The sequence below is a fragment of the Sapajus apella genome, unplaced genomic scaffold, assembly GCF_009761245.1.
Source record: "Sapajus apella isolate SASKATOON/1434 unplaced genomic scaffold, GSC_monkey_1.0 scaffold33, whole genome shotgun sequence".
NCBI classification, from domain to species: Eukaryota; Metazoa; Chordata; class Mammalia; order Primates; family Cebidae; genus Sapajus; species Sapajus apella.
In genome coordinates this window covers 10,496,963-10,507,200 of record NW_022436973.1, presented here as the reverse complement: position 1 = coordinate 10,507,200, position 10,238 = coordinate 10,496,963, and the positions used below count along the sequence as shown (strand labels likewise).

Sequence of the window (10,238 nt, the reverse complement as noted above, 5' to 3'; positions counted from 1 at the left end):
TGGCGCGATCTCGGCTCACCGCAACCTCTGCCTCCTGGGTTCAGGCAATTCTCCTGCCTCAGCCTCCCGAGTAGCTGGGACTACAGGCACGCACCATCATGCCCAGCTAATTTTTGTATTTTTAGTAGAGACGAGGTTTCACCTTGTTGACCAGGATGGTCTCGATCTCTTGACCTCGTGATCCACCCGCCTCAGCCTCCCAAAGTGCTGGGATTATAGGCGTGAGCCACAGCGCCCGGCCTTTTTCCTCCTCCTTTTAAAGAGAGAGGTGCCCTGGGGCGTAGAGAGGGATTGAGATGGAGGGAGGTCATCCTGTCTCTCTCTATCCCCTGCAGAGCTGGCACAGAGGGTCCTTCCCATTTCAGTCTTTGGTAAAGGAGGGGTGTACCTATTTATTGAATTGTTGGCACTGTGGTAAGGAATAAAGCTGAGAACAAAAACACGGAGTCCTTGTTCTGCCCTCCCACAGCTTACAACTGAGTAGACATTCATCAAATTTATCTCACAAATAGTTGTGAAATTACAAATTTTTTTTTGAGACTGAGTTTCGCTACTGCTGCCCAGGCTGGAGTGCAATGGCATGATCTCTGCTCACTGCAACCTCTGCCTCCCAAGTTCAAGCCATTCTCCTGCCTCAGCCTCCCAAGTAGCTGGGATTATAGGCGCGAACCACCACAAACAGCTAATTTTGTATTTTTAGTGTTGGTCAGACTGTCTAGAATGCCTGACCTCGTGATCCACCTGTCTCAGCCTCCCAAAGTGCTGGGAATACAGCATGAGCCACTGTGCCGGGCCTACAATTGTATTAAATGCTATGACCAGGACAGAGTATTATAAAAGGAAGATTAATTAGGTCATGGAACCTGATAAATCTTTCCTGAAGAAGTAACAATCATGTTTTGGGAGGCCTACGCAGGCAGATCACTTCAGGTCAGGAGTTCAAGACCAGCCTGGCAAACATGGTAAAACGCTATCTTTACAAAATTGCAAAAATTAGCCAGGGATGATAGCCGATGCCTGTAATCCCAGCTACTGGGAGGCTGAGGCGAGAGAATTGCTTAAATCTGGGAGGCGGAGACTGCAGTGAGCCAAGATCCAACCACTGCACTCCAGCCTGGGAGACAGAGCAAGACTCCATATCAAAAAAAGAAAAAAGGGCCAGGTGCTGTGGCTCATGCCTGTAATTCCAGCACTTTGGGAGGCTGAGGTGGACGGATCACCTGAGGTGAGGAGTTTGAGACCAACCTCACCAACATGGAGAAACCCAGTGTCTATTAAAAATACAAAAATTAGCTGCACATGGTGGCTCACGCCTGTAATCCCAGCTATTCAGGAGGCTAAATCAGGACAATCACTTGAACCTGGGAGGTGGAGGCTGCAGTGAGCCGAGATCACGCCACTGCACTCCAGCCTGAGCAACAAGAGCGAGGAGACTCCGCCTAAAAAAAAAGAATTATCTGGACCTGGTGGCGTGCTCGTGCTCTTGTAATCCCAGCTACTCGGGAGGCTGAGGCAGGAGAATCACTTGAATCCAGGAGGTGGAAGTTGCAGTGAATCGAGATCTTGCCACTGCACTCCAGCCTGGGTGACAAAGCAAGACTCTGTCTCAAAAAAAAGAAAAAAGAAAAGAAGTAATGGTCATGCAGAGATCTGACGGGATGCAGTGGTTAAGTAAGCAGCAGGCAAAGGAGTGAGGGAAAAGTGATCTGGGCATTAGAAACAGTACTTGCTAAGGCCCTGAGGCACAAGGAGCCTGGCTTGGGCAAGGAATGGAGGGGAGGCCCACGTGGCCGGAGCACACAGTTGGAGAGGAAGGTGGACTCTGGTGAAGAAGACAGGAATAAGAACATACACACCTTCAGCAATTGGAGTCTTTGCAGGGTTTTCAGTGACATTATCAAGTCGGAGTAAGTACACTACACCATGCCTGGCACAGCAGTATTTAATAGAAGACAGGATGCCAGGCATGGTGGCTCACGCCTGTGTAATCCTAGAAATTTTAGAAGCTGAGGCAGGAATATCGTTTGAGCCCAGAAGTTCAAGACCAGCCTGAGCAACATAGTGACACCCATCAGAAAACAAACAGGCTGGGCGCGGTGGCTCACGCCTGTAATCCCAGCACTTTGGGAGGCTGAGGCGGGTAGATCACGAGGTCAAGAGATCGAGACCATCCTGGTCAATATGGTGAAACCCCGTCTCTACTAAAAATACAAAAAATTAGCTGGGCATGGTGGCACGTGCCTGTAATCCCAGCTACTCGGGAGGCTGAGGCAGGAGAATTGCCTGAACCCAGGAGGCGGAGGTTGCGGTGAGCCGAGATCGCGCCATTGCACTCCAGCCTGGGTAACAAGAGCGAAACTCCGTCTCAAAAAAAAAAAAAGAAAAGAAAACAAACAGACAAAAAACAGGAAAGCCCTCCCTTTATGCTGCAGTGGTCTCTATGTCTGTGGATAATGTTGTATCCCCATTTCTCCAGACAAGACATCAAATGAATGAATGCTTGTTTTTATCATAATAGTGGGGTTATTATTACTGGATGCCGTACAGTGGCCCTCATGAGAAGAGGCTCCTTTGCAAATCAAAGTCTGTAATTTGTCTTTGTGGCTTTTGAATTGGGGCCCAGACCTGACCCCACTGATTTATTTCTCCATCCTGGCCCTTGAAAGAGATGCCATGCCTCACTCTGTCAGACATGACCTATTTTTGCTCCCTGGAGAATATCCCATGGCCCCCTCCAAATTTGACGTTCGATGTTGTTCATAGAATGAAGTAATGTTGACTTTATTTTGTTGTTGTTGTTCTGCTTTTTTTTTGAGTTGGAGTCTCATGCTGTCACCCAGGCTGGAGTGTATTGGCACGATCTCACCTTCCAGGGTCAAGTGATTCTCTTGCCTCAGCCTCCTAAGTAGCTGGGATTACAGACACGCACTACCACGCCTGGCTAATTTTTGTATTTTTAGTAGGGAAGGGGTTTCACCCTGTTGGCCAGGCTGGTCTTGACTTCCTGACCTCAGGTGATCCACCTGCCTTGGCCTCCCAAAGTGCTGGGATTACAGGCATGAGCCACGGTGCCTGGTCACATTGACTTTAATTCATTTACACTTTGAGCTTCCTGATAGTAGGGACCACATCTACTCCCACATTAAGTAATCAGTAAATGTTTGTTTCCCTGACACCCTGACTCATCATTATCTTATCCCTCACCCTCGGACAAAACAGCTAGTTTTCCTGGACCTGGGTTCCTTATTTTTGGAAGCTCAGGCTTGACTTCTGAGGAAGATGAGATGGTTAAGGGGAAAGGCTCAGCAGCCTGGGTTCTATTCTCATTCTCCTAGTAACCTGCTGTGTGACCTCAAACAGGTGTCTTCCCTTCTCTGGGCATCTGCTTCCTTCACTGTCAAATGGGGCAGATAATACAACATGGAACGAAGCCCAAAACCTTAGCGTCATTCTTGACTCATCTCTCTGCTTCCTGGATTCTACTTCCTGGATTTGCTCTGGGCCCAGACTCATCTTGCTCTACCATTTTGAGATAAACATAGAGGGGATGGATTCTTCTTGTCCAAACCTGTTCTTATCTCCTCTTTTCAGGACTCTGACCCTCCAAGCTTCATGAAGTCCATCTACACAGCCCGCTGATAACCCTGGCTTCCTTATGCTGACCTGCAGAGTAGGGGAGAAGGTAGGGGTGACATGCCCAAGGCCCCCAGGCTTCCCCTGAAATCACTCTTCTCCCAGGGCCCAACAGAGGCTAACTAATCAGTCTGCTTAACCTTCCCTCCACCAGACGGGTTGACCCCCGTTAGAGCTGTTGACAGCCTCCTACTCTCCTTGCTAGCATTTATCTCCTTTGCAAGGTCTTTCAGTGACTCTTCATATAAGGTGTGTCTCCCTCATTAGATTTTGAGCAATATAAAGGCAGACCAGTCGTCTGTATTATTCACTGCTGTGTCCCTGACACCGAACACAGGGCCTGGCACATAGTAGGTTCTCAATAAATACCTACTACTGAAATAAATGAATGGACTCCTCCATCTTTCAGATGATGAAAACAGTCCAGAAAAGAAAGTTCTAGAGGTAGTTCCCCCACGGTTACACCTGTTACACCCCGGGTTGTGTTCACAGCACCCAGCAGTGATATGCATTACTGGCCTAAAGCATGGCAGGCCAGGCATTCACTTTATAATGGTTCTGCAGAGAAAAACAAAGCAGACAATGGAGATCCAGGCCTCATTTTCTCAGGCAAAGTGATTCCTAGCATGAATTTGAAATGAGGGGTGAGAGTCCCAAAAGGTAGAGACATTATCACCCACACCCTCAAAGTAGGAACTGCCAAAGGGTCCTTTAAAAAGCAAATTTCTAGAGGGGACAGCTTAAATGTCTATTGGAGCTTAGGCCAGAGGATCTTAAAAAGGCTTAAACCTTACCCCAGGAATTCTACTTCTAAAATTTAACCTAACAAAAAAATCCTGCCATTTGAAGGAAGATTTTTGAACAGGTAAACAAACTCATCACCATGTCCTAGATAGAAATTGGAGAGTTGGAACTGTACTGTAGGTCCAACAAGAGAAATTTATCTACATTAATTTACCTGTGTAAGGATGAAAAACTAGAGGTGAAATCGACCCATCTCCCTCTGGCTTCCAGCATGCTCAGAGCCATTAATTTCTAAATTAATCAATAATCTCTACATTACCACGTGTTGACTCATTTTTTTCCCTGAACCATTTTATCTACTTTTACCTTAAGTACTTTGAGCATATATTTCGTAAGAACAAAGACATTCTCCCATAACCAAATTACATTCATCAAGTTCAGGAAATTGAACATTGATATAATATTATTATCTAATCTACAGTAGGTGTTCAGATTTCAATTGTCACAATAATTTTTTTTTTGTATTGTGGCTTTTAAAAAAAGCACATAAAATTTATGATTTTAACTATTTCTTCTTATTTCTTTGAAGACAAGATCTCACTATGTTGCCAAGGCCTGCAGCTCCTAGACTCAGGGGATCCTCCTGCCTCAGCCTATCTGATAGCTGGGACTACACTACCTCCCATCTTAACTTTTTTTTTTTTTTTGAGAATGTGTGTTGCTCTGTCACCAGGTTGGAATGCAGCGGTGCGATCTCGGCTCACTGCAACCTCCCCCTCCCCGGTTCAAGCGATTCTCCTGCCTTAGCCTCCCCAGTAGCTGGACTACAAGCATGCACCACCATGCCCAGCTAATTTTTGTATTTTTAGTAGAGACAGCATTTCACCATGTTGGCCAGGATGGTCTTGATCTCTTGACCTCGTGATTCGCCCTCCTCGGCCTCCCAAAGTGCTGGAATTACAGGTGTGAGCCACTGCGCCCAGCCCATCTTAACTATTTCCAAGTGCAGCATTCAGTAGTGTTAAGTACATTTATGTTGTGCCAATGATGTCTTCTTTTTTTTTTTTTTTTTTTGGGGGGGACTGAGTTTCGCTCTTGTTACCCAGGCTGGAGTGCAATGGCGCGATCTCGGCTCACCGCAACCTCCGCCTCCTGGGTTCAGGCAATTCTCCTGCCTCAGCCTCCTGAGTAGCTGGGATTACAGGCACGCGCCACCATGCCCAGTTAATTTTTTGTATTTTTAGTAGAGACGGGGTTTCACCGTGTTGACCAGGATGGTCTCGATCTCTTGACCTTGTGATCCACCCGCCTCGGCCTCCCAAAGTGCTGGGGTTACAGGTGTGAGCCACCGCGCCCGGCCCAATGATGTCTTTTACAGCAATTGTTTACCTCCATCTAGAATCACGCATTGGATTGCTGTCTTTTTTTTTTTTTTTTTTTTCTTTTTGAGACGGAGTCTCACTTTGTTACCAGGCTGGGGTGCAGTGGCATGATCTCGGCTCACCACAGCCTCCTCCTCCTAAGTTCAAGAGATTCTCCTGCCTCAGCCTCCCAAGTAGCTGGGACTGCAGGTGTGCACCAGCATGCCCAGCTAATTTTTTTTCTTCTAGGCAACTCTCCAGCCTTCCTTTGTCAGTGACTTTCATGACATAGATGTCAAGAGGCTAGGTCAACTGTATTTTTACATTTTTGTTATGTGCTTTTATAATAAAGGAACTAATGTTGAAGATCTTGATGAGGATACTGTTTGTTTGTTTGTTTGTTTGTTTTAACCTGAAAATGTTCCTAGCATTTTCTTCTGGGTTTTGGTAGAAAGAGGATCTGGAGCTTGTCCCTTCTGTAAAATGCCCTTCGGCAACATGGGAGATCCTTGCTGCCATGGAAGTGTTCAGCATCTTGACTATATCAATGTCAATATCTTGGTTATGGCACTGTGGGATCTTTCCATCAAGGGAAACTGGGTAATGGGCACTAGGAATGTCTCCGTATTATTTCTTAAAACCGTATGTGAATCTACAATGATCTCAAAATTAAAAGTTTGATTTTAAAAAAATGCCCTTTGCCATTTCAGAGTGTGAAGGGTCAGACCTTTCTCCTAGGGAAAACCTGGCCCCCTGGGGAAATTCCCAGCAGGAATCCTCCCTGCCTGGGAAACTACTTCTTAATGAACTCCTTTCACTTGCAGGGGCAGGGGAGGGGTGAGGGAGTGAGGACTTCGTTGCCCTCCACAGGGACATTTTAAAGTGAATGAAGGGAGCAGGGTCCCTCATTAAGGCTGAAATGGGGGCGGGAGCTTCTCTAGAAGAGAAGCCTGGCTCCAGCCTGCATTTCCTGCTACAAAGTCATCGCATTAACAGTAATCACCGCTCCTTCCTTCCTCTGAGAGTGGATTGTGAAGGAGAACATTGGAAAGACTTTTTTTTAATCTACTGCCTTTGTTAGTAACAAAGTTCTTTTTTCTTTTTTTAGTTACAAAGTTCTTAATGAGAAAGAAAAATCAGAAAGATCTAAATAGGCAATCACAGGCCTTAGTTATGGGCATTTTATTGTAGCTCCTTAGAATGTTTTTTGTTGTTGTTTTTGTTTTTTCAGACAGAGTCTTGCTGTTTCACCCAGGCTGGAGTGCAGTGGCGCAATCTCGGCTTATTGTAACTTCTGCCTCCCAGGTTTAAGCAATTCTCCTGCCTCAGCCTCCTGAGTAGCTGGGATTACAGCCGCATGCCACCACACCGGCTAATTTTTTTTGGTATTTTTAGTAGAGATGGGTTTTCACCATGTTGGTCTGGCTCTTCTCGAACTCCTGACCTCGTGATCCACCCGCCTCCGCCTTGGCCTCCAGTGCTGGGATTACAGGCGCAAGCAACTGCACTGGGCTGTTCCGTGGAATATCATGCAGCATTTTAGGACGGTGTTTAGGAAGGATTTTATTGAAGCCAAAAATGAGATTTGAGATTTGGAGGCAGCTTTTAGAGGACTTGGATGTCTCCTACTTGGGAGGTAAGGGATGTGGCTTAGAAGGTGGGCAGGGCCCAGACCTGGAGCCTCATCAGAGAACTGCACCAGGTGCCTGTTCTGGCTGAAATGCTCATTTTTGGGTGTTTTCAGAGAGATGGTTCATAGGTAATGGTTTAGTTTCTGCTCACCTTGAAAATTCATCTGTCCTCGTGATATTAAAAAAATATTGATTCATAATATTTGTACATAGTTATGGGGTACATGTGGTATTTTGTTACTTTCATAGAATGTGTACTAATCAAGTCAGGGTATTTAGAGTATCCATCACCTGAAGTCGTTATCATTTCTTTTTTTTGAGAAGGAGTCTCGCTCTGTCACCCAGGCTGGAGTGCAGTGGCACAATCTCAGCTCACTGCAACCTCCGCCTCCAGGGTACAATCAATTCTTCTGCCTCAGCCTCCTGAGTAGCTGGGATTATAGGCATGCACCACCACACCTGGCTAATTTTTGTATATTTGTCAAGACAGGGTTTCAACCTGTTAGTCAGGCTGGTCTTGATCTCCTGACTTCCTGATACCCCCGCCTCAGCCTCCCAAAGTGTGGGATTACAGGCGTAAGCCACCGAGCCCGGTGGTAATGATTATTTCTATGTGTTGCAAGCATTCTCTCTTCAAGTATTTTGTTTTGTTTTCTTTAATTTAATTAATTTATTGGAAACAGGGGTCTCACTCTGTCCACCCATGCCAAAGTGGGGTGTTGCGATCTCAGCCCAGTGCACCTCCACTTTCCGGGCTCAAGTGATCCTCCAGCCTCAGCTTCCCAAGCAGCTAGGACCACAGGAGCCCACCACAACGTGTGGCTAATTTTTGTGTTTTTTGTAGAAACAGGGTTTCACCATGTTGCCCGGGCTGGTTTTGACTCCTGGGTTCAAGCAAGCCACCTGGCTCGGCCACCTAAAGTACCAGGATTACAGATGTGAGCCACTGCACCCAGCCACTTCTAGCAATTTTGAAATATACACTGGATTCTTGTTAACTGTAGTCACCCTACTCTGCTATGGAACATTATAACTTATTCTATCAGGCCAGTTGTGGTGGCTCACGCCTGTAATCCAAGCACTTTGGAGGCCAAGGCGGGTAGATCACCTGAGGTCGGGAGTTCAAGACCAGCCTGACCAACATGGTGAAACCCCGTCTTTATAAAATAAATAAATAAAAATAATAAATAACTTATTCTATCTAACTTTATGTTTGTACCCATTAACTAGTCTCTCTTCATCCCTCCTCCCCAGGATACTTTTTTTTCCCCTTTTTTTTATAATTCAGTCTCCGTAGAGACTGTCAAAAACTGCCAATGCCAACTATATTTCAAGTCATCATGGCGGGTATTGGGAAAAGTTTTCGATTAGCAATAATCGTGTCTCGGATAAACCTCATTGGCTATGATACTGCCACTGCGCAAAGCTTTTTTTTTTTTCTTTCTTTTTTTTTTTTTGAAGGGGGAGGGGAGAAAGGAAGGCGCTGATCCACTCCAATCCTCCCCCGCAAAGCTTATTTTTATATTTTTCTATTTTTTTTTGTGTGTGTGTGGTCAGACGAAGTGGCTCATGCCTGTAATCTCAGCACTTTGAGAGGCTGAGGCAGGCAGAACACTTGAGGTCAGGAGTTTGAGACCAGTTTTGCCAACATGGCGAAAACCCATCTCTACTAAAAATACAAAAAATTAACCAGGTATGATTATGCATGCCTGTAGTCCCAGTTACTCAGAAAGCTGAGGCAGGAGAATTGCTTGAACCCCGGAAGCGGAGGTTGCAGTGAGCTGAGATTGTGCCACTGCACTTCAACCTGGGCAACCGAGTGAGACTCCATCATAAGAAAATATTTTTTAATTGTTTTAATTTTAATGACTACATAGTAGGTGTATATATTTATGGGGTACATGAGTTTTTTTTTTTTTTTTAGAGGGAGATTTGCTCTTGTTGCCCAGGCTGAAATGAAATGGCAGAATCTCGGCTCACCGCAACCACCGCCTCCCGGGTCCAAGCTATTCTCCTGTCTCAGCCTCCCAAGTAGCTGGGATTACAGGCATGCGTAACCACGCCCCGCTAATTCTGTATTTTATAGTAGAGATGGGGTTTCTCCATGTTGGTGAGGCTGATTTTGAACTCCTAACCTCAGGTGATCCTCCCGCCTCAGCCTCCCAAAGTGCTGGATTACACTTGCAATGGCATGATCTCGGCTCACTGCAACCTCCACCTTCGGCTCCTGGATTCAAGTGATTCTCTTATTTCAGCTTCCTGAGTAGCTGGGATTATAGGCATGCACCACCATGCCTGGCTAATTTTTTTTTATTTTTAGTAGAGACAGGGTTTCTCCTTGTTGGTTAGGCTGGTCTCGAACTCTCAACCTCAGGTGATCTGCCTTCCTTGGCTTCCCAGAGTGCTGGGATTACAGGCATGAGCCACCACGCCTGGCCTTATTCATAACTATTTTTTGTGGTACCTGTTAGACAGCCCCACCTCCGCCCCACCCACGTGATATTTAGAATCCAGAAATACTGAACATAATATCACTTGCCTTCCTAGAAACTTCTCCTAAAGAAATAATCAGATGTGGAAAAGGATGGTGTACGGGAATGTTTATTTCCATGTTCTTTTTATAAGATTGAAAAATTGCCGGGCACGGTGGCTCAAGCCTGTAATCCCAGCACTTTGGGAGGCCGCGGCGGGTGGATCACTAGGTCAAGAGATCGAGACCATTCTAGTCAACATGGTGAAACCCCGTCTCTACTAAAAATACAAAAAATTAGCTGGGCATGGTGGTGCGTGCCTGTAATCCCAGCTACTCAGGAGGCTGAGGCAGGAGAATTGCCTGAACCCAGGAGGCGGAGGTTGCGGTGAGCCGAGA

The 10,238-nt window shown here is 46.0% G+C and overlaps 1 non-coding gene across 1 annotated transcript; it reads right to left on the bottom strand.

The window, feature by feature from the left end:
* Positions 1-8,657: 8,657 nt before the first annotated feature.
* Positions 8,658-8,797, bottom strand: LOC116563066. Its single transcript, XR_004274202.1, has one exon. It is a non-coding gene; the product is annotated as a U4 spliceosomal RNA (small nuclear RNA).
* Between the last annotated feature and the right edge of the window lie 1,441 nt (positions 8,798-10,238).